Below are 21,444 nucleotides of genomic sequence, written 5' to 3'. Positions count from 1 at the left end.
ATACGAGCACATATCAGCCCCAAACTATAATTTGCCCAAAAATTTTCAAAAATATCAGAAAAATAGGGAAATGTAAAACTCCATAATCTTTGTATGTGTACAAACATACTCATGCTACAATTTGAAACATCATCCAAATATCTTTCACACTATTCATAAATGAGGAAGCAAGAATAGGAATCATAAAAGCAAACAAACTTTCACTGGATTTCTCCTTAATTACAGTTAGCAATTCCCTTTCCACAATCACACAGTAACAATGTTTAGAAAATCAAAACATGAACAAACCGAGTTTTAAATACTTGTGTCAATCACTCAAATGCCCATGTCTACCAAGATTTAAAATTCAAAACGTTTACGGCCTACAAGCATTCAATAACCACCGTTTCATGATGTATGGTTCACTTTCGATTTGGATTTGCCACGTTTTTTCGCTCATTTTATTTAAAAATGGCTGATTTCTTTCCAATGCTACCTTAATGGCCATGAATCAAATGGAATGATGGATGGGATTGTCCATGACAAACATATTTCAAAGATCACTTGGGGAGAAAATTACAACAATATACTCATTAGATAGGCTATATTGATGCAATATTTGAATGTGGCCCATCATTTATATGATCTGGAATACACGAAGGGTGCAACAGTCAGACAGTAATGACGGTTGTAGAGTGAATATGGGTGCAGAAATCTTGAGTTTTATCTAGTGACTTAAAAGAGAAAACCTGGCATTATTGATGATGAGATGAAGCTTCAAATCACAGAAGGTGCCCCTGTTTACAACCAAATAGAATGTCACTAAGAAGTCTAAGATTGGTCTGTATTTTCCCAATTCCTTGTAGGATTCTATGCATGTTCAAAAAGCAAAAGACAAACAAAATTTTAGAAAATGAAAATGAAGACAACCAGCTTCCTTCAGCTGTCCGTCCATTTCAATCATATTAAAATTTCATTGGTCTAAAATATTTCTGCAAAATGATAATAGCCTGGCAACAAATGTAACTGTATCAGCAACTTGATGAAGACCTAAATCATGCTGTTTAATATACTTCATCAACAGAAAAATAAAAATAAAAAATCAGCAACTTACCTCAGTAATCAAGTAAAGGTTTTCTTCTTGCAACACATCCTCAAAATTTGAAGACACCTATCCCATGAATTAGATATACCCTTTCATGGTGAGCCATGGGCTTGAAAATGAGGCCAATCCACAACTTAGGTGAGCAACAACATAAACAATGGTTAAGAGTGGATGCACATCCATTGAAACCTTTTTTTCTTTCTTTTTTTTGTACAGTGGACCCAACGAGATGTGGTTTAAACATCTAGGCCATTCATTGTTCCATGTTCATTTGATCAGTTCCATGCAATTTCACACACCCAATTCATCCAAAAAATCAGAAACATGACTTGTATGAACAACAGAAGCTCCTTCCATTCAATCAGTTTCATGGAATTCCATGAGTTCACCAAATACAATAACAGAATAACCATAATGATCTGAAGCAACCTGCATAAGATACCGAGAAATTAAAGCCTAAAAGAAAATACAGATTGGTAAAAATATAAATATACTAATGAAAACATGTGCACTTAGAAAACAACACAGGTTATAACAAAACCTCAATTATGAGATGGCTTCTTCTGTTTGAGTCACCAAAAGAGAGGGGGAAATTGATTTCCTTTTAACAGTTACATAGAAAACTACACTCGTAACCAACTCTAGATGGAAATTTATTTCCTTTTAACAGTTAGAGAATGATTGAAAGATTAGACCAAGACCAATCTAATGAAACCTTAAAAAACGCATCCTCCATAAAGTCCAGTTTCAAAGTGAAGAAAAAAGACTCTAATAGCCACATATCCTCTCTTTTATATAGGATTTGCAGTTTTATTCCACAAAGCAACAATGTTAAATATATCAATATGAAGGCCATTTCTTACTGTTCCACTTTACTACCATTTTCACACCCAGCTCCAGCCATGGCTATTTTAACTGCTGCTGCATCAACATCCGCCTTTCATATTATGCACGAGATGGCAAACCTCGTATAAAAAAAAATGCCAATTACCGAAAATCCAAAAACACAATGTAATACACTATTACATATAAATCTAAAATTGAAACCAGATTTTAAATCAAAATAAAACAACAACATTACTTGTACTCTGAGTTATAACAGAACATTCCCCATTGCATTCAACAAAAAATCAGATATGAATCCCCAAAAAATCCCCAAATCTGTTAATTAGGGATTTTCAGATATGAATCCCCAAAAAATCAAAAAATCAGGGATTTTCGATTCTGAATCCTCAAATCTGAATCCCATACAGGCAAATTAGGGATTCCGAATCCCAAATCCAGAAATTAGGGATTTCGAATCCCAAATCTAGAATTAGGGATTTCCGTCAACCGTGAGAACGGTCAGAGAGAGAGAGATACCTGATCACGGTCCACCGATCCACCGAGAGAGACAGAGAGAGAGAGGATGCGCGAGAGAGAGAGAGTACCGAGAGAGACAGAGAGAGCGACAGAGAGACAGAGAGAGAGAGGGCGCGGTTGAGAGAGGGTCCGAGAGAGAGAGAGAGAGAGAGGGCGCGCGAGACAGGAGACAGAGAGGGTGAGAGACCGAGAGAGGGCGCGGCAGACAGGAGACAGAGAGAGTGAGAGACCGAGAGAGGAGAGTATATCTCCCTCTCTCTACTCGCGCTGACACCAACGCTCTTGGCTGGTGGTCGGTGTTGTGTGGGCCCCACGATGTTTTATGTGTTTCATCCCTGCCGTCCATCTTTTTTTCCATATCAGTTTATGGTAAGAGACAAAAACGAGGTATATCCCAATCTCAACTGGACCACATTATAGGAAACAGTGTTGAATGAGCGTGGACCATTAAGTTACTTTTGGGGGCCATATACAGTTTTGGATCAATCTGATATTTTTTTTCCCTTCATCTGGGCATGTATGACCTAATCAATAGATTTAATGTCAAATAAAAAGTACAATGGACCTTAGGAGGGTTTTAATGGTGGATATCCAATCACTATTGTTATCATGTGGTGTGGTCCACTTGAGATTTATATCCCTCTCATTTTTGGTATCAACACCTAATTTTTTTAATTTTTTTTATTTAAAAAATTTTATGTGAGGGAACACCAACACATCTCCCATGAATGTTGTTGCTCCACAAGGACTTTTTTATTTATTTATTTAGAAATGCTCTGGTGCCTACGAACACAATTAGTTATAGTGCTCCCATTTTTATACAGAACCTAGACGGTCCAAACCATTGATCAATACAGTTCATCAGGTCTAATCCATATTTCAAGAATTACCATGAAAATATCACACTGATTTAGTAAATTTGACCATTCGGTAAATGGAATTAAAAATGGACGGTCAAGATCATTTACGCAAAAATAGGTCCAATCAACATTTCGATTCATCCATTTGTTAGGATTATCATGGTTTGCTTATAATTGTAAAGAATCACATTTGTGCAAGTGACAATTAAAAACGCATGTAATTCCATTTTTTTTAATCATCAATTAAGCTATTTTTGAATTTACTAGAATTTATTTCTATTTTTTCTAGTGGATTCGAGGAATCTTTATGAAGAATATAGAAAAGCTCCGTGGAATTGGAATAATTATCCACTTTGAGGAAGATAGTGATCGACCTCATCACGTCCATACCTGTGTCAGTCGCTATAAAGGTTTTGATAGAGAATGGTGCCCACCATACCATAGCCATCGAGGATGGGTTTAGAACTCGAAATACATTTTAGATGATGAAATAAACTATTCATATTCTAGTCTATACTAAGAAGCATTCACTGAACTAACGATTGTCTAGGATAGAAAATTTAGAACATTGAGAACTAAAGATCAAATGGCTCATATTCGAATCCAAGCATGATAGGTTAGGATCAACAATGAAGCATTGTTACCATAGCATCTATGGCATGATTATAACAAAAACAGGGGAGATCATAGTTTAGGAAGCAAAACGGATTGAAAACCCACCCCAACAATGTATGCTGATAAGGGGCACCGTGAGTTGTCAAAATCCTCACTGCAAAATGCATGCCAAGGGATGGATGACGAAATGCATCATGGGAAGTTCTTGTGACCAGAAGCTATGTGGGCCCACAGAAATGCAGTAACAAAACCACTTTGTTCATGATTTTCTCAAGCTCGTAATGGGACAGGGTTTAAAAATCAGGTAGATTCAAAACTAAGCTAGGCCACTCCGAGTGAAATACTGAGAATGGAAACGTCCACCATTGAGACTTCCTAGAACCCATTATGATATTTATACACCATCTCAACCGTTAATAAGGTTTTCACCACATGCCATGGGCACAAATATCATCCCGATGTCCTACCAAGTTTCCAATGGTGGATGTTCCATCCCGGCTGTTTTGTCTGACGTGTGGCCCACTTGAATTTTAGATCTGCCTGATTTTTGAACTCTTCTATGGGCCCATATAGCTTATTACCATTGAAGTGGATTGCATAGTAACTCACTACGAGTAAACTCTGTGAGGTCCACCATAATTTATGTATTTTATCCTCTCCATCCGTTAATTTTAACGGATAAATTTTCAGATTGAGACTAAAAATGAGGCATATCCAATGTTCATAAGGACCACACAACAGGATACAATTGAATTGAACATCTATATTTGAAAAATTCTTGGGAGCCCTAGAAGTTTTGGATCAAGCTTATATTTGTGTTTTAACTTCATCTCTGTCTGTATGATCTTATGAACTAGGTTGGATGACAAATAAACATCACTGTGGGGCCTAGAAAGGTTTTTACGGTGGAAATTATTATCCCCATTGTTTCCAGTGATATGATCCACTTGATCTTTTGGGCTCAACTCCTTAAATTAGACAGAAAAATGGATGGATGACATGGATAGACCAAATACATTTAGGGCCTGTTTGGCCAAGCAGATTAAGAGGGATTAGGAGGGATGGGATGGTAAAATCCCATGATATGCCAAACGAGCCAAACAAACCCGATGAATTTGTCCCGGGATATGGCAAACCCATGGATCACCATGATGTTTTATTATAATATATTTCAAAAAAAAAAAAATTAAATACAAATTCTGAATTTTTATTTTCAAAATCTAAAAAATTTTCTCATATTTTATTTTTTTTTCCTCAAAAATTTCAAAATGTTGATTTTTTTTTTCCAAAAGCATCATTTTGTTTTTAAAGTTTTTCTCAAACATTGTCAAAGTTTTTCTCAAACATTGTCATATTTTTGCATTTTGCTCCATTTTTTTTTTGTTCAAATCGTACCAAATTAGTGCCAATAGGTAAGAAATGCTTGATTCTTCATATTTTTCCAACAAAATCAAGGATTTGAACGTTCGATTTCAAATTTTGAGGGCAAGTGATCCAATTTGGGAGAAATTGGTGAATTTGATTTAAACATCTGAAGTTATTTACTGTTCAATCTGAACTGCTTGATTCTTCATGTTTTTCCAACAAAATCAAGGATTTGAACGTTCGATTTCAAAATTTGAGGGCAAGTGATCCAATTTGGGAGAAATTGGTGAATTTAATTTAAACATCTGAAGTTATTTACTGTTCAATCTGAACTGATTAAATTGTCCAAAAAGAGTTGATTAAAGGTTCAATTAGTGGATCTCCCTAATAATATAGTAATTTTATTTTTCACAGATAAATTTCAATTTGCATTTAAAAATAATATTTTTTCCAAAATGTATATTTTTTACTCTTTTAATAAAATATCATTTTTATTATAAAATATTTCAAAAAAAATTAAAATACAAATTTAGAATTTTTATTTTAAAAATCTCAAAAAATTTCTCATATTATAATTTTTTCCTCAAAAATTTCAAAGTGTTGATTGTTTTTTTTCCAAAAGCATCATTTTGTTTTTAAAGTTTTTCTCAAACATTGTCAAAGTTTTTCTCAAACATTGTCATATTTTTGCATTTTGCTCCATTTTTTTGTTCAAATCGTACCAAATTAGTGCCAATAGGTGAGAAATGCTTGATTCTTCATGTTTTTCCAACAAAATCAAGGATTTGAACGTTCGATTTCAAAATTTGAGGGCAAGTGATCCAATTTGGGAGAAATTGGTGAATTTGATTTAAACATCTGAAGTTATTTACTATACAATCTGAATTGATTAAATTGTCCAAAAAGAGTTGATTAAAGGTTCAATTAGTGGATCTCCCTAATAATTTAGTAATTTTATTTTTCACAGATAAATTTCAATTTGCATTTAAAAATAACATTTTTTTCAAAATGTATATTTTTTTACTCTTTTAATAAAATATCATTTTTATTATAAAATATTTCAAAAAAAATTAAAATACAAATTTAGAATTTTTATTTTAAAAATCTCAAAAAATTTCTCATATTATAATTTTTTTCTCAAAAATTTCAAATTTCCTATTTTTTATTCAAAAGCAACATTACTTTTAGCGATGACCATTTTTATCGCTAAAAATATTATTAGCGATGGTTTTGGTTTGTCGTTAAAAGTCAGGGCCAAAAGTAAACTAACCAAAATACATAACACTTTTAGCGACGAAAATTTTCGTCGCTAAAAGTAAATTTTTTTTTTTTTGCGACGAAAATATTCGTTGCTAAAACTCTTAAGAGGGAAAAATTTTTAAAAAGCGGGAAATTACTTTTAGCGACGCAACTTTTCGTCGCTAAAAACCGAAATACACAACTCTTTTAGCGACGAAAATATTCGTTACTAAAACTTTTAGCGGGAAAATTTTTAATAAAGCGGGAAAATTATTAGCGACGGTCTTGGTTCGTTGCTAAAAGTCAGGGCCAAAATTTTCAAACTGGACACTTTTAACGACGAAAGTTTTCGTTGCTAAAAGCAGACTCTTCATTTTTAGTGACGAAAATATTCGTCGCTAAAACTCTTCTATAAATTACTCCAGAATTCATAAAGTGGAATACAGAATACTTTTAGCAACGAAAGTTTTCGTTGCCAAAAGCAAATTTCTGATTTAACTCTTAGCTGAAATTTTTTTAAAAAGCGGGAAATTACTTTTAGCGACGAACTGTTTCGTCGCTAAAAGTCCCATGCACGATTTTTAGCTACGAAAAGTTTCGTAGCTAAACGTAATCGTCCAAAAAATGTTTTGAGCCTATAGCGACGAATATTTTCGTCGCTAAAAGTCTCGTCCACGATTTTTAGCTACGAAAACTTTCATCGCTAAAAGTCTCGTCTCTAAAGGTACTCTTTTAGCGACGAAAATTTATTTCGTTGCTGAAAGTCACTTTTAGCGACGAAAAAAAAATTCGTCGCTAAAAGTTTCGTCGCTAAAAACCCTCTTTCTTGTAGTGTTGGCTATGCTAGCTGGAATGTGATCTATTTCAGAGGAAAGGAATAATTATTGTTTTAGGAACTGATGTGGTCGGATATATCGGAGATGTTTAATAGGTTTTTTTTAGAGGTAATGAAAATTTTATTAAAAAGCTTATGAACATGAGAAAGAATATAGGCCTGACAAAAAAGGCCACTTGAAAAGATGAGCCCACGTAACCCGCCTTAACATCGATCACCCATTTGAAGACAAAATAGTCAATCCTTTGAATGACTTCACTAACCCCCACAATTACATTCTGAAAACATTTATCATTCCTTACCCCTCAAATCCTCCAGAAGATAGCCATGATGAGCAGCTGCCATAAGACATTTCGATTCTTACCAACTCTTCCATGCCACACACAAGCTCATCCACTGACCTAGGCATGACCCAATCAACATTGTTTGAAGATAGAAAATAATCTTAGACCTCAAAGGTGAAGGGGCAATGAATGAAAATGTGATTAATCGATTATTTGGCCATGCACATTAGGCGGATGTTTAGAAGGACCATCACTTTTTCTTTCTTTTTTTTCCTTTCTTTCTTTTTTTTTCTTTTTTTTTTTACAGACATTATCGATCATGAGAATACGCTTCTAGCCCACCAACAAGACAAATGCCACAACGGGGGGGCGGAATCTAGACAATCTTGTCATCTTCAACCGGCATGTGCTGCTAATCAATTTGGAGATGTAAGGTGGAATCTTATGGTAGGTAAGGCTTGGATCTTTTTTTGTGGTGCCCACTTAAATGCATGTACAACCATATTCATATTAACAAAGTTTTAGGTGGTGAACCCCACCTTTCTAAATTTTAAAAAAAAAAAAAAATACCTCCATTGAAGTCTTTCTGACATGTACAAAATGTTTTTTTTTTCATTATTAGGCTTCCATGATTTTTTATTGCTTACTTTTCAACTATTCCTTTAGTGGCCAACAAACAAATAGTCAACACTATTGTTGATTGATGTCTTAAATCCATTAATTCAACAGTCTGTCGATGACAAGCTCAATGTCACCGAGCAGGCTTCGATGTCATCGAAGTAGCTCGATGACAAGCTCAATGTCACCGAGCAGGCTTCGATGTCATCGAAGTAGCTCGATGACATCGAGTATTTTCCGAATTTTCTCTGTTGGTTGCTGGACATATTGGTGCCATTTTTTATGACATCGAAGGGCTTTCGGTGACATCGAAGATGTGTTCGATGCCGTCGAATCCGGATCAAGCAATCGAAGATTTCCACAATCCATGTTTTGTCGCTAGACTGTTTTGGCGGTTATTCGATGTCATCAAAGGGTGTTCAATGACATCAAACGGTTTCGTGCAGAATTTTGTGGATTCGTGATACTGTGCGAAATTTGCTTCCTAATTTGTTTTGGTTTCTTTCTAAAGCTATATAAAGGGATGTAAACGGGATTGGGTCGTATTCTAAGGCTTCCTAAACTATTCTAAGGGTTTTTAAAAGGGTTCTAGGGTTTCAAAGGACTAGAGTAAGGTTGAGATTCAAGGTTGTTTGAATCTGGTAAGCCTTCTCTCTTTATAATTTCTACTTTCATAGTGAAGATTTGTCGCTTTGTGCCATGATTTTTTTTCCCAAAAGGGTTTTCCATGTTAAATCTTTGTGTTCTCTTGTGTTTGCTTGGTGCTCTTGGATCACTATCCTAGATTCATCTCTGTGTGATTCCGCTGCCCAATCCCCAACAAGTGGTATTAAAGCAATCATTGGGATACAGATTTGAATCTGCAGGATTAGCCTCAATGGGAAGCATTAGGTATGATATTGAGAAGTACTTACGGAAAAATAACTTTGAGTTATGGAAGATCAAGATTATCAATTCCTTAACCAAGCAAGGTGAAGATGGTGCTCTTGAGGAGAGAAAGTCTACTATGACTGATCAAGAATGGAATACTCTTTGATAGGAAGGCCTTATCCTCAATCCGTTTATGTCTCACAGATGAGATCCTTTATAATGTTTTAAGGGAGAAAACTACAGCTGGTTTATAGGCGAAGTTAGAGGATATTTATGCTAAAAAATCCACTGAGAATCACCTACACCTGAAGCTACAGTTGTTTACCTTCATATTGGAAGAGGGTGGAGATGTGGAGGCCCACATCAGTAATTTTAATAAACTAATTTGTAAATTATTGGACATGGAGGAAGTGATCAAAGATGAAGATCAGGCATGTATATTGTTGAATACTCTACCGCCATCGTATGAGTCATTCAAGGACTCATTGTGCACCGAAAATAAAACCCTAAGTGTGGACACCGTTATCTCAGGCCTTTAAGGGAAGCTCATGAGAAAGATGAATGGTGGCTTGGGGTCATCTTCTGATGTACTATTTACAAGGGAAAGAAATACTAAGCGAGGTATAAGATCTTGAAGACCTAGATCCAAATCTAATGGCAATGACAAAGGAAAACTAAAGTAATGGAACTGTGGGATGAATGGACATATGAAGAAGGATTGCAAAAATCTTAAAGCGAAGAAAGAAAACTCAGAATCTTCTTCTAGGGAGGGCAATGTTGTCACATCGATGAAGAAACAAGTGGAGGTGATGTTCTGTTTATGTCTATGGTCGAACATTTGCATGACAATCTTAGAGATGAGTAGATCCTTGACTTAGGAGCATCATATCACATGACTCTTCATCGGAGTTGGTTCACCAGTTATAAGGAATGCGATGGTGGATAGGTCTTTATGGGCAATGACATTGCCTATAATGTTGTAGCTATTGGTATAATGAGCATCAAGATGTTTGATGGGATGGAGCATATCTTGACTGATGTCAGGCATGTTCCTGATTTAAAGAAAAGTCTAATTTCTCTTAGTGCACTCGAGGTTGTAGGGTGCAAGTTCACTGGTATTGATGGTATCCCTAAAGTTTCAAAAGGAGCACTCATGGTTATGAGAGCGTAAAGGTACGAAAACCTTTCCAAGTTGATCGTGAGCATTTCAGTAGGTGGAGCGACAATGGCTGTTATAGATTCTACGTCTGTACGTATGTAGCATATTCATCCAGGACACATGAGCGAGCGGGGCATGAAGGTACTATCTGATCATTGTTTGATTCCACCTTTTAAGAATTTTGATTTAGATATATGCGAGCATTGTATATATGGTAAACAATCTAGATTATCATTTAAATATGGAAAACATGAATGTAAGGGAATGCTTGATTATGTGCACTCTGACGCATGAGGGTCATCGCCAGAAGTTTCCATTGGATGGTTGCCATGGTTTGTTTCATTCATTGACGACTACTCCAGGAAAGTTTGGATTTACTTCATGAAACGTAGATCCGAAGTTTTCACCATATTCAAACAATGGAAGGTAATAGTGGAAAAATATTCAGGATGAAAAATAAAGGTTTTGAGTACTGACAATGGTAGGAATTTACTTCCACTGACTTTAATGAATATTGCAAAGATGAAAGGATCATTAGGCACAATAAGTGTGCCACACGCCCGAACAAAATAATGTGGCTGAGCAGATGAATCAGAATCTCTTAGAGAGGGCCAAATGCATGTTAAGTAATGTTGCATTGGGAAAGGACTTGTGGACTAAGGCTGTTAACGTGGCTTGCTATTTAGTGAACCAATCCCCGTCTACGACAATTGAATGTAAAATCCTAGAGGAAGAATGGAGTAGTCATAAGCTGGACTACTCAGATTTACGCATATTTGGTTGTGAGACTTACTCTCATATACCGTCAATTGAGAGAGATAAGTTAAACAATAGAACTAAAAAGTACATCTTTGTTGGCTATGGTACTGGTGTGAAATGTTACAGGTTATTTGACAAGGTCACATATTAGGCCATCACTAGCCGTGACGTCAGGTTCGATGAAAACTCTCTATTTCACAAGAATGATCAGGATGAGCAAGAGGAACCAGAAAGGTTAATTGTAGATGTCCAAATTGACAGGAATGATACTCAGGCAGAGACGGATGAGCAGATAGAGGTACAGGAGCAGGTAGGGCAGCCACCTGTGAGAAGAAACCCACCGCGTGATCGCATGTTACTAGCAAGATACATGGACAACTCTAATATTGTATATACACTCATTACAGATGAGGGGGATCCGTCTACTATTCAGGAGGCTTTTAATAAGCCTGATGCAGAAAAGTGGAAGGCGGCTATGGATGATGAGATGGACTCATTGCACAAAAACCACACATGGGAACTGATGGAGATTCTAGTGGGCCGAAAAGTGATCGGATGCAAGTGGTTATTCAAAAGGAAACAAGATGGATACAAAGCAAGGCTAATAACAAAGGAGTATACTCAGAGAGAATGAATCAACTTCATAGAAATATTCACGCCAGTGGTTAAGCAAATATCTATCAGATTCATATTGGCATTGTTGACCAATACGATCTCAAGCTGGAATAGATGGATGTTAAGACTGTATTCTTATACATGGAGTTAGAAGAGAAGATCTACATGAAGCAACAAGAGGGCTAAGAAATTAAATGGGCAGAGAAAAAGGTTTGCAGATTAATGAGGTCGTTGTACGGCTTGAAACAGTCACTTAGGCAGTGGTATAAAAATTTTAATTCTTTCATGTTAAGTCAGAAATTTACTCGGAGTGAATACGATCACTGTGTCTATTATGAAACATTGAGTGATGAAAAATTCATCATCCTAATATTGTATGTTGATGATATGTTGATTGTCTGTCATAATATATCTGAAATCAACGTATCGAAGACTCAGTTATCAGGGACATTCAAGAAGAAAGATCTGGGGGCTACAAAGAGGGTTCTCGACATAGATATTCATAAAGATAAGAATAGGAGCAGGCTTTGGTTATCATAAGTAAAATACCTTAAAAAGGTACTGATCAAGTATGGGATGAACTAGGCAAAGCTAGTGAGCATTCCCCACACGACTCACTTCAAGCTTTCCTCAGAATAATATCCTAAATCAAATGAGAAAAAGAAGGTTATGTCTCATATGTCTTATTCGAATGCGGTTGGTAGTTTAATGTATGTCATGGTCAGAATGAGACCGGATATTTCACAGGCAGTCGGTGTTGTGAGCAGATACATGTCAAACCCCGATAAGAAATATTGGGAAGCGGTGAAATGTCTAATTCAATACATTCGAGGTACGAAAGACTACGTCTTAACTTTTGAGAAGACAGGAAAAAAGTTGGTAGGGTATGTGGATTCAAACTATGTAGGCAGTGTAGATTCCAAAAAGTCGACTTTAGGTTACTCGTTTGTACTATCGGGTAGAGCAATTAGTTGGATGTCGAAGCTTCGGTTCGTAGTGGCTCTTTCCACAACCGAAGCAGAATATATGGCAGTGACAGAAGCATTTAAGGAAGGTGTTTGATTAAGAGGCATGATAAATCAATTGGGGCTTCAGTAGGATATCGTGTCAGTTAATTGTGATAGCAAGAGTGCTATTAATTTGGCTAAGAATTTTATTTCTCACTCACATATTAAACACATTGACGTTCATCACCATTTTATCCAACAGGTGCTTAAGGAAGGAGGCGTAATACCAGAGAAGATTCACACCAGCGTGAATCCAACAAACATGCTCACTAAGGTCGTTCCTAAAGAGAAGTTCAAGTTCTGTGCACCTTCTCTTGGCTTGGTGATGGCGTAAAAGGAGAATGGAGTGTGCATGAGAAGCATTGATGAAGTTATGATGAGAGGCAAAGATAAGAGGACAAGAAACTACATGTTTGAAGATTGAAGACATAGTGGAGATTGTAGTTTATTGATTTGTTAAATCTATTAATTCAGCAGTCTGTCGATGACAGGTTCGATGTCATCAAGCAGGCTTCGATGTCATCAAAGTCGGCTCGATGTCATCGAGTATTTCCTGAATTTTCTTTGTTAGTTGTTGGACATATTAGTGCCATTTTTTATAACATCAAAGATGTGTTCAATGTCATCGGATCTAGATCGAGCAATTGAAGATTTTTGCAAAATCCATGTTTTGTCATTGGATTGTTTTAGCCGATGTTCGATGTCATCGAAGGGTATTCAATAACATCAAACGGTTTTGCACAAAATTTCGCGGATCCGCGAGATTCTGTGAAATTTGCATCCTAATTTGTTTTGGTTTCTTTCTAAAGCTAAAGGGATGTAAACGGGATTGGGTGGTATCTAAGGCTTCCTAAACTATTCCAAGGGTTTCTAAAAGGGTTCTAAGGTTTCAAAGGGGTGGAGCAAGGTTGAGATTTAAGGTTGTTTGAATCGTGTAAGCCTTCTCTCTTTGTAATTTCTACTTTCATAGTGAAGATTTGTCGCTTTGTGCCGTTGTTTTTTTCCCCGAAAGGGTTTTCCACGTTAAATATTTGTGTTCTCTTGTGTTTGCTTGGTGCTCTTGGATTGCTATCCTAGATTCATCTCTATGTGATTCTGCCACCCAATCCCTAACAAACAATTCTTTGTGGGTGTGATCCTGGAATATGCCTCATCCATGGTGGGCCTACAATTTAGAACAGTCATTACCTATCCTGGACTCCATCCCTCCGTTGACAGCTTGACTTTGACTTCAGTCCCAACTGTTTGTGTGAGATCATTACCTATCCTGGCCTACAATTTAGAACACTCATTACCTGTCCTACACTCCTCCCAAACTCTCGCTCCTCTCTTGGAAGATCTTTCTCAAGGCAGTCCTGGTCGATGCTAACATTCAGTCGAGAGGTATTTCTATGGCCTCTAAATGTGTCTGTTGTGCACCCACATCCCAGTCCCATATTGAAACTATCGATCACATCTTCTCCTCTGGTGGGTTAGCTTCGAAAGTGTGGGACCACCTCCAACCCCTATTCAATATCTAGCCAATTACAATTAGCTCAGCTACGACAAGAGCAACCAGGTGGTGGTCCTCCGCTGCCACTTCAGATCGGTTCAAACTCTTAAGGGGCTTAGCTCCTATTTTCATTTTCTAGGAATTATGGAAAGCGACAAATGCAGCCCGTTTCGACAACTCCTCTCCCATTGGCGCTAAGGTGGTAAATGCGATCCACCGCTGGATCTCTTGGATAGGGCCATCCCTTCCTCCTCCTAGAGCATCGAATCGCGTGACAATTTCTGCACTGGCTAATCTGGGCATTGATGGGGCTTCGTTGCATCAGAGGAAAACTCAAGTTGTCAAGTGGTCGAGACCGAAGAGAGGGTGGATCAAGTTAAACGTAGATGGGTCGTCGCTTGGGAACCCAGGACCCTCGGACAAGGGTGGCATCGGTAGGGACTACAAAGGGGAGCTCCTTTTTGTTTTCTATTATGGCTACAGTTTCGGGTCCAACTCAAGAGCAGAGATTAGGGCCATCTGGGAGGGCCTCTCCTTGTGTGCCAAGTTAGGCTTTCCCAAAGTAAAGGTGGCCAGCGACTCGCTTTTCGTTGTGACCTTTTTTTTCAGACATCTCGAATGTTTCATGGTCGATGTCATATTGGTGGTCCGGAATCCTGTGCTCAGGGGTGTTATGGATGTTCCCATTTTCCACACCCCGGGGAGGCGAATGCGGTTGCTGATAGCCTCACTAAGCTCGGTAGTGGCTCCCAATTGAATTTTTTTTTCTCAACTCTTAGGCGGATCTTCCTTACATCCCCAAAAGTCTTCTCTTTTTGGACAAGGTGGGACTGGGTAACCGGAGAGTGAGATAGCCTTTTAAGATAGGTGGGTCCTTGTCTCTTTTTGTTCTCAGACCTGCCCGAAATCTCACTTGTAATTATCTTTGATCAAAGAATAGAGGTTCTTTTAAAAAAAAAGAAAAAAAAAGAAAAAAAAAAAAGAAACATTTGCGTGAGAAAAGGTTTATAAGGCACACCAATCATAGGAACATAATAATGATATAGCCTCTCTTCTAAGAAAAACTTTGATGTTTCATAGTCTGTTGGATGACATTTAGACACTTAGCAATTAGTTAGAAAATGCACACATGGCATGCAAGTGGTGAAATTAGACCTTCCAAATTATAGTAATCAGTGTAGATGTACATTGGACAAAAAATTAGGCTTATTTGATTATCTAACTAGAAAATTGGTGGACAATTATTGGATGGTTTAAAATGAAAGATATTTAATAGTCTTATTTCCATAAATAAGTGTCCATGAATTAGAGGTTAGGATTGTTCAACCTATTAGCTCTTGTGATTGTAAGATTGAGACAATGGGATGCATAATATCTAGTTTTGTAAATGGACTAGTAATAAAGATCCCTGAAGAAAATGCATAAAATCACATGTTTAGAGTTGGGCCTCACTAGTAGATAGCACAATCTCTAGTGGAATTGCTGAATCCGTATACACTCCAGATATGCACTCCCTTCTCTTAGATCGTTGGAGTAGGGTATGATATTGACTCATGAAACAGTATGACTGTCTTCAAGTTGCTACTAGTTGGTAAAGCTAGAAATCTACGGTTAGCTAGACACCATAAAATTGCTATGGGTTGAGAATTTGAAAATGTCCCAACTAGAGTTACTCCTTCGGATTGTCTACAACTATGGATTCTAGGGGCCTTAGCAATGAAAAAGAAAGGGGTTAAGCACCTTTCTTCACCCATTCCGAAGTGCAGTTGGTACTTTATGGGCTTTGAGATTTTCCTCGAGGGATACTTAAGTCCTAGAAAAATAAATAGAAAAAAAAACTCAACTACGTACAATCTGTTGGGGATTTGTGGTGTGGAATCACACAGATCTAGATCTAGGATAGCAATCCAAGAGCAAGAAGCAATCAGAAGAGAACACAAAGATTTAACGTAGAAAACCCTTACGGAAAAAAAAAACCACGGCACAAAGCAACAGAATTCCACTATGAAAGCATAAATTACAAAGAGAGAGGACTTACCTGATTCGAACAACCTCAAATCTCACCCTTACTACACGCTTTAGAAACCCTAAAACCCTTTAAGGAACCCTTAGAAAACTTTTAGAAAGCCTTAGCATTACTTAGAAAATCCTTAGGGACCCCTATTTATAGTTTAGGAAACACCCCTTACGCACTTTCTAAAAAACCGAATCAAATTTACCTAGTCTGCACAAAATCCGTGTAGTATCTGCGTAACCCTCTACTAGTCAAAGGAGGGCCTCAACTGGTCGAAGGACCCCTTCGACCGGTCAAGCCTGACCCTCGACTGGTCGAGCACCACGGGACTCCAAAAAACTTCGCCGCTGGACTTTGAGTTGAGCAGCCCCCTTAACTAGTCGAGCAACCCCCTCGACCGCTCGAGCTGCCCCCTTAGCCAGTCAAGCAACCCCCTCGACCGGTCGATCAGCGTGGTTAGATTAAATAGATTTAAGACATCTGTATTACAACAATCTCCACCATGCCATCAATCTTCAACCGTGTAGCTCTTTGACCTCTTCTTTTATCTCTGCATCACATCATAGCTTCTTGTGTACACTCCGTCCTTCTTTTTCACCATTGCCAAGCCCAGAGAAGTTGCACAGAACTTAAACTTCTCTGCAGAAACATTCTAGGTGAGCATGTCTTACCGGATCAAAATCCACATGCCAAACCACCTTTGCTCCTGTCTTCTCAAAAGGAAAGATGTAGTCTTTCTTACCATCTCACCGCTACCCAATATTGCTTGCCAGGGTATTTGCTCATAAAATTGATAGCCTGTGAAATAATCGGTCTAATACAGACCATGACATGCACTGACAACCACATTCGAATAAGGCTCATGAGATATATCATACTTTTCCTCATCTGTTTTGGGGCATGTCCTAACAAAAACTTGAGGAGAGATGTGTAGGGAATGCTCTCCGGCTTTATCTGGTCCATCACGTACTTGATCAATACCTACCTAAGGTATTCTACCTGAGATAACCAAAGCTTACTCCTCTTTCAGTCTCAATGCCGAGAACTATCTTTGCAGCCCCCCGATCCTTCATCCTGAATATGTAAGTTAACCGAGTCTTCAGTATATTGATTTCAGACATGTCATAATTGGCGATGTACATATCATCATCATACAATTCCTGACTCACCATGAAAGAATCAAACTTTATACCACTGCACAGGCAACAGGTCGTACCACAACCTCCTGCAAACTCTTTTTCTCAGCCCCTTTAACTTTGAACCGCTCTGGTTGCTTCCTATAGATTTGCTCTTTTAATTTTCCATACAGAAGTGCAGACTCCACATCCATCCTTTTGACTTAAGATCGTATTGGTCAACCGCCAATCACGAATCTAATAGACACCTGTTATACCATCGGTACGAATATCTTTGAGAAGTCGATCCCTTCTCTTTGAGCATAACCCTTCGCTACTAACCTCGCCCTATATCTATGTTGTATCCTCTTGAAGATCCACCTGCATCTAACCGCTTCTCGACCCACTGCAAGCTCCACCAGCTCCCATGTGTCAATCCGGTAAAACGAGTCCATCACATCGCCCATAGTCACCTTCCACTTCTTAGCACCAGGCTCACCTAGAGTCATCTGAATAGAAGACAGATCCCCTAAAATATTGGAGTTGTCCATGTACCTCACCGATATCCTACGATTATGCTGTGTGATTCTTCTCACAGGTGGCTGCTTCACCTACTCTGTATCTCTGTCCACACATCTCAGCCTTCATGCCCTGCCCACTCATGTGGCCATGCCCAACATGTCACACACGTGCAGAGGTGGAATCCTCTATATCCAATGCTGTAATGACCTTGGAAATTTTGTGCTAATCTTTCCCTAAGTAGTTGTTTTTGGGGTAATTAGCGCTATACTCGATTGCTTGTGAAATTTGCATCAATCACTTTAAATTCGATCTGCATGACTCAAAACTTGTAGATTAGTTAGCGCTATGTTACTCTGAAATCTGGGATCCATCGCTAAATCCAGTTGTTCTGGGAAATTTTTGGAAGTTTTGGATCAGACCTGGACCGCGCGTCGAAAGTCCGATTGCGATGATCTTAGGCTGTTGCGGTCACTATGTTGGGCTTGACCATCACCTTGAAAATCAAGTCCAGATGTTGTTCTAGGTCGATTTGATTGAGTTCGGAGTGAAGAGTGTGAGAACGGTTGGAAATTTATTAAGCTTTTATGAAATCTGAGTCGTGTCGCTTGCGCGATGATTTTAAGCAATCTGACCGTTGGATTCTGACCCAATTTCACTCTCTGATCAGGGAAGGTGGCCTAGGCATATCCTTGTGCTTGTGGACCTGATCGAGATTCTGTGACCGTTGAATTGAGTGTGGTCCGCCACGGCTATTCTGAAGAGCCGGTCGGTATGAAAACTCAGCCTGACCTAGATCCATGGTCAGTGAGCTTAAGTCCGACCTTTCGTGGTATTTAGCCCACCAGAAGTGCTTCGTTGGATCGAGAGAGGCTTGCTTTGATTATAACCTAAGTATGCCTTGTCCCTGGGGTTATTTTCATCAATTTGAGGCCTATTTATAGTCCTTAAACCCTAGCTCTCTTTTCCATACGAATTTTCTCTAACCCTAGCTTGGAAAGAGAGTGGAAAAGAGAGAGATAGTGAAAGAGAAGTTTGGTGAATCATCTTAGATTCTTTCCGGTTCTTCTTCATCCTTGAACCTTCACTTTGAATCATTATTCTGACGATTCTGAGTTCATCTTGGGGTAAGTCAACCTAACCCTAATCTATGTTAGAACTTAGATTAGTCTTGGTATTGTTGTATCTCATTTCTATCCTTGTTTTAGGGTATTCTATCGCCGTTGACGAAGACAACTCGTCTAAAACAGTTCGGTATTTCTTTTCTGGCTTAAGGTGAGGACTTTAAGTGTATAGGTTACGGTTTTCAAGGCTTTCAATGCCAGTTAATGGTTTATTCTTGTTATAGATGAGATTTCACATACCAAATATTGTGTTTATGTTGCGTTCCTGATATGCATGTGTTATATTGAGATTTGTGTATTCTATGTGTATGTATAAAGTACCGTATACGTATAAAATATGCACTTGTGTTTGCCATGATTATTTGTCGCGTATGTATGCTAGATGTATGTATGACAACTCCTTGGAAAAAGGAATTGTCCAAATGCTTGTATTTTCAACATACGTCATGTGTGTTGTTTCATGTATTCTGAGTATTTGTAGAAATGTCTGAATGATCTAAAGTGTAACTTATTACACTAACTACGGGCGTTGAGAAGTGATTCTCAACACTCCTATTGATGTGCATGATTTCCTTCTTGCTAGTTACATTCCTTGTTATTTAATTTCAAGTCTTACTTATGCTTATATTTATGTTAAGTTGATATTCTTCAGATGCTTGAGTACCACTTGATTTAAGTTGTTGCTCCATTACTATTCTACATTTAATATGATTATCTGTTGTAGTGTACTGTGTTTGGGACTATGAATAGTCTAGGAAATCGGTAATCTGCCTTAAGGTTGTGGCTGAGATTGCTTTCGCCACAAAGGATGTAATTAGACGAACCCGAGCCGTATTAGAGTTGGCGGCAGTGGTTTGGCCACGCGGAGTGCTTGCACACTCTATGTCGCTCAACCCAACGTGCGCTCGTGCTAGTCGAGTTCGTCAAGTAACCCGATTGTCCGATGTATGTTCACTATGTATTGGACGCTACTACTTAAATCTAGGGTACCGAACTGACCAGTGAAATCCTATTAACCATGGTACCTTGATCCGCAAAGACTCATGAGCCGGACATGGTGGTATGGGACACCGTGGTCGAGCTGTCGGCCTACGCTGGGGTGACGAGCCTCCCCGTAGTGACCAGTGAGCAACTGAACTCGTGAGCCGATTATGGTGGTATTGGACACTATATTCGTGCTTCGGCCTACATTGATTGGTGACGAGCCCTTTGTAGTGACCTCGAGCATGCTTAGATACCGCAATGAGGTGACGAGCCGAACTGTGGTAATAAAGGTATGAAAGGCGTGCATTGATTGGTGACGAGCCCTTTGCAACGACTTGCAACCTTATAATCGTATGAGATGTCTAGGATTGACGACCCTAGAATGGATCACTGTTTGGATGGTGATATGAGGAAGGTACTTTAGCTTCCCAATCCTGCTGTATGAAAAGGACTAATAACAACTTGGTAATCATATCCATGCACCGCATTTGCATGTGCTTTATAGATGTGGCGCACTTTGAGGTGGTGTCATGCGTAACGTAAGATGAAGATGCTGAGGGTGTACGCGTGAGGGCACGCATCATTTTGCATACATCCTTGTATTAACAAGAGTACTTAGGACATGTTTAATTGTTCTGCTTTATCATTACTGCTTGATTGAACTAATAACATGTTAACCTGTGTTTTATTGTTCCACTGAGTTGATCACTCACTCCCACGTTCTGGGGCGGTGTTAAACACCCACCAGACTCTGTCTTAGGTTCTGATGTTGCAGATGTGGATGCGACTTCTGAGGCAAAGCGGGAGATGGATGATGATGAGGCTGCTTTCTCTTATATGCAGTTTTCAGACGGGTTCTAGTGAGCTTGTTCTGATGCGCGGGACTCTGGGATTATTTTTGAAATTTAAATGATGTAACTTGATACTTGTAATTTTGATAAGTAACACTTTCATTACGACCTGGTTGAGCATGTATTTCAGGGATTTGCACTTGTACACATATATTTCTAGAAGTCTTCCGCTTGCTTTATTCACTTATCCCTGAATTATATCTGTGTTTTGGCTTAATTTATTCCATGTTTTATTCACTAATACAGTCAACATACATCCATCATCAAATATGTTGCATAAGTGATGTTTTGGAACTCGGGAGCTGAGTTATGCTCGACCCCCGAATTTCAGGGCATTACAAATGCAGCTCCATCTTTTAAAGTGCTCCTGATTAACCTGTACATATTACCGAGTCGTTGCGCTTTCATGATTACCCGTGCCCCCTTAGATACCTTAAGACCACCATCAATACATGTGAACTTACAGCCCATTGCCTCAAGTACACCAAGAACTTACAACCCCTCTTCGGCTTGCTTGATTAAGGAACTAATCATCTTGATCTTCCATAACTCAAAGTTATTTTTTCCTAAGTACTTCTCAATCTCATACTTAGTGCTTCCAATTGATGTTAATCTCTCAGATCAGATCTGTGCCCCAATGATTGCTCTGATACCACTTGTTGGGGATTTGTGC

The sequence above is a fragment of the Magnolia sinica genome, chromosome 14 (assembly GCF_029962835.1).
Source record: "Magnolia sinica isolate HGM2019 chromosome 14, MsV1, whole genome shotgun sequence".
Lineage (NCBI taxonomy): Eukaryota > Viridiplantae > Streptophyta > Magnoliopsida > Magnoliales > Magnoliaceae > Magnolia > Magnolia sinica.
Note: the sequence above shows the minus strand (reverse complement) of the source record.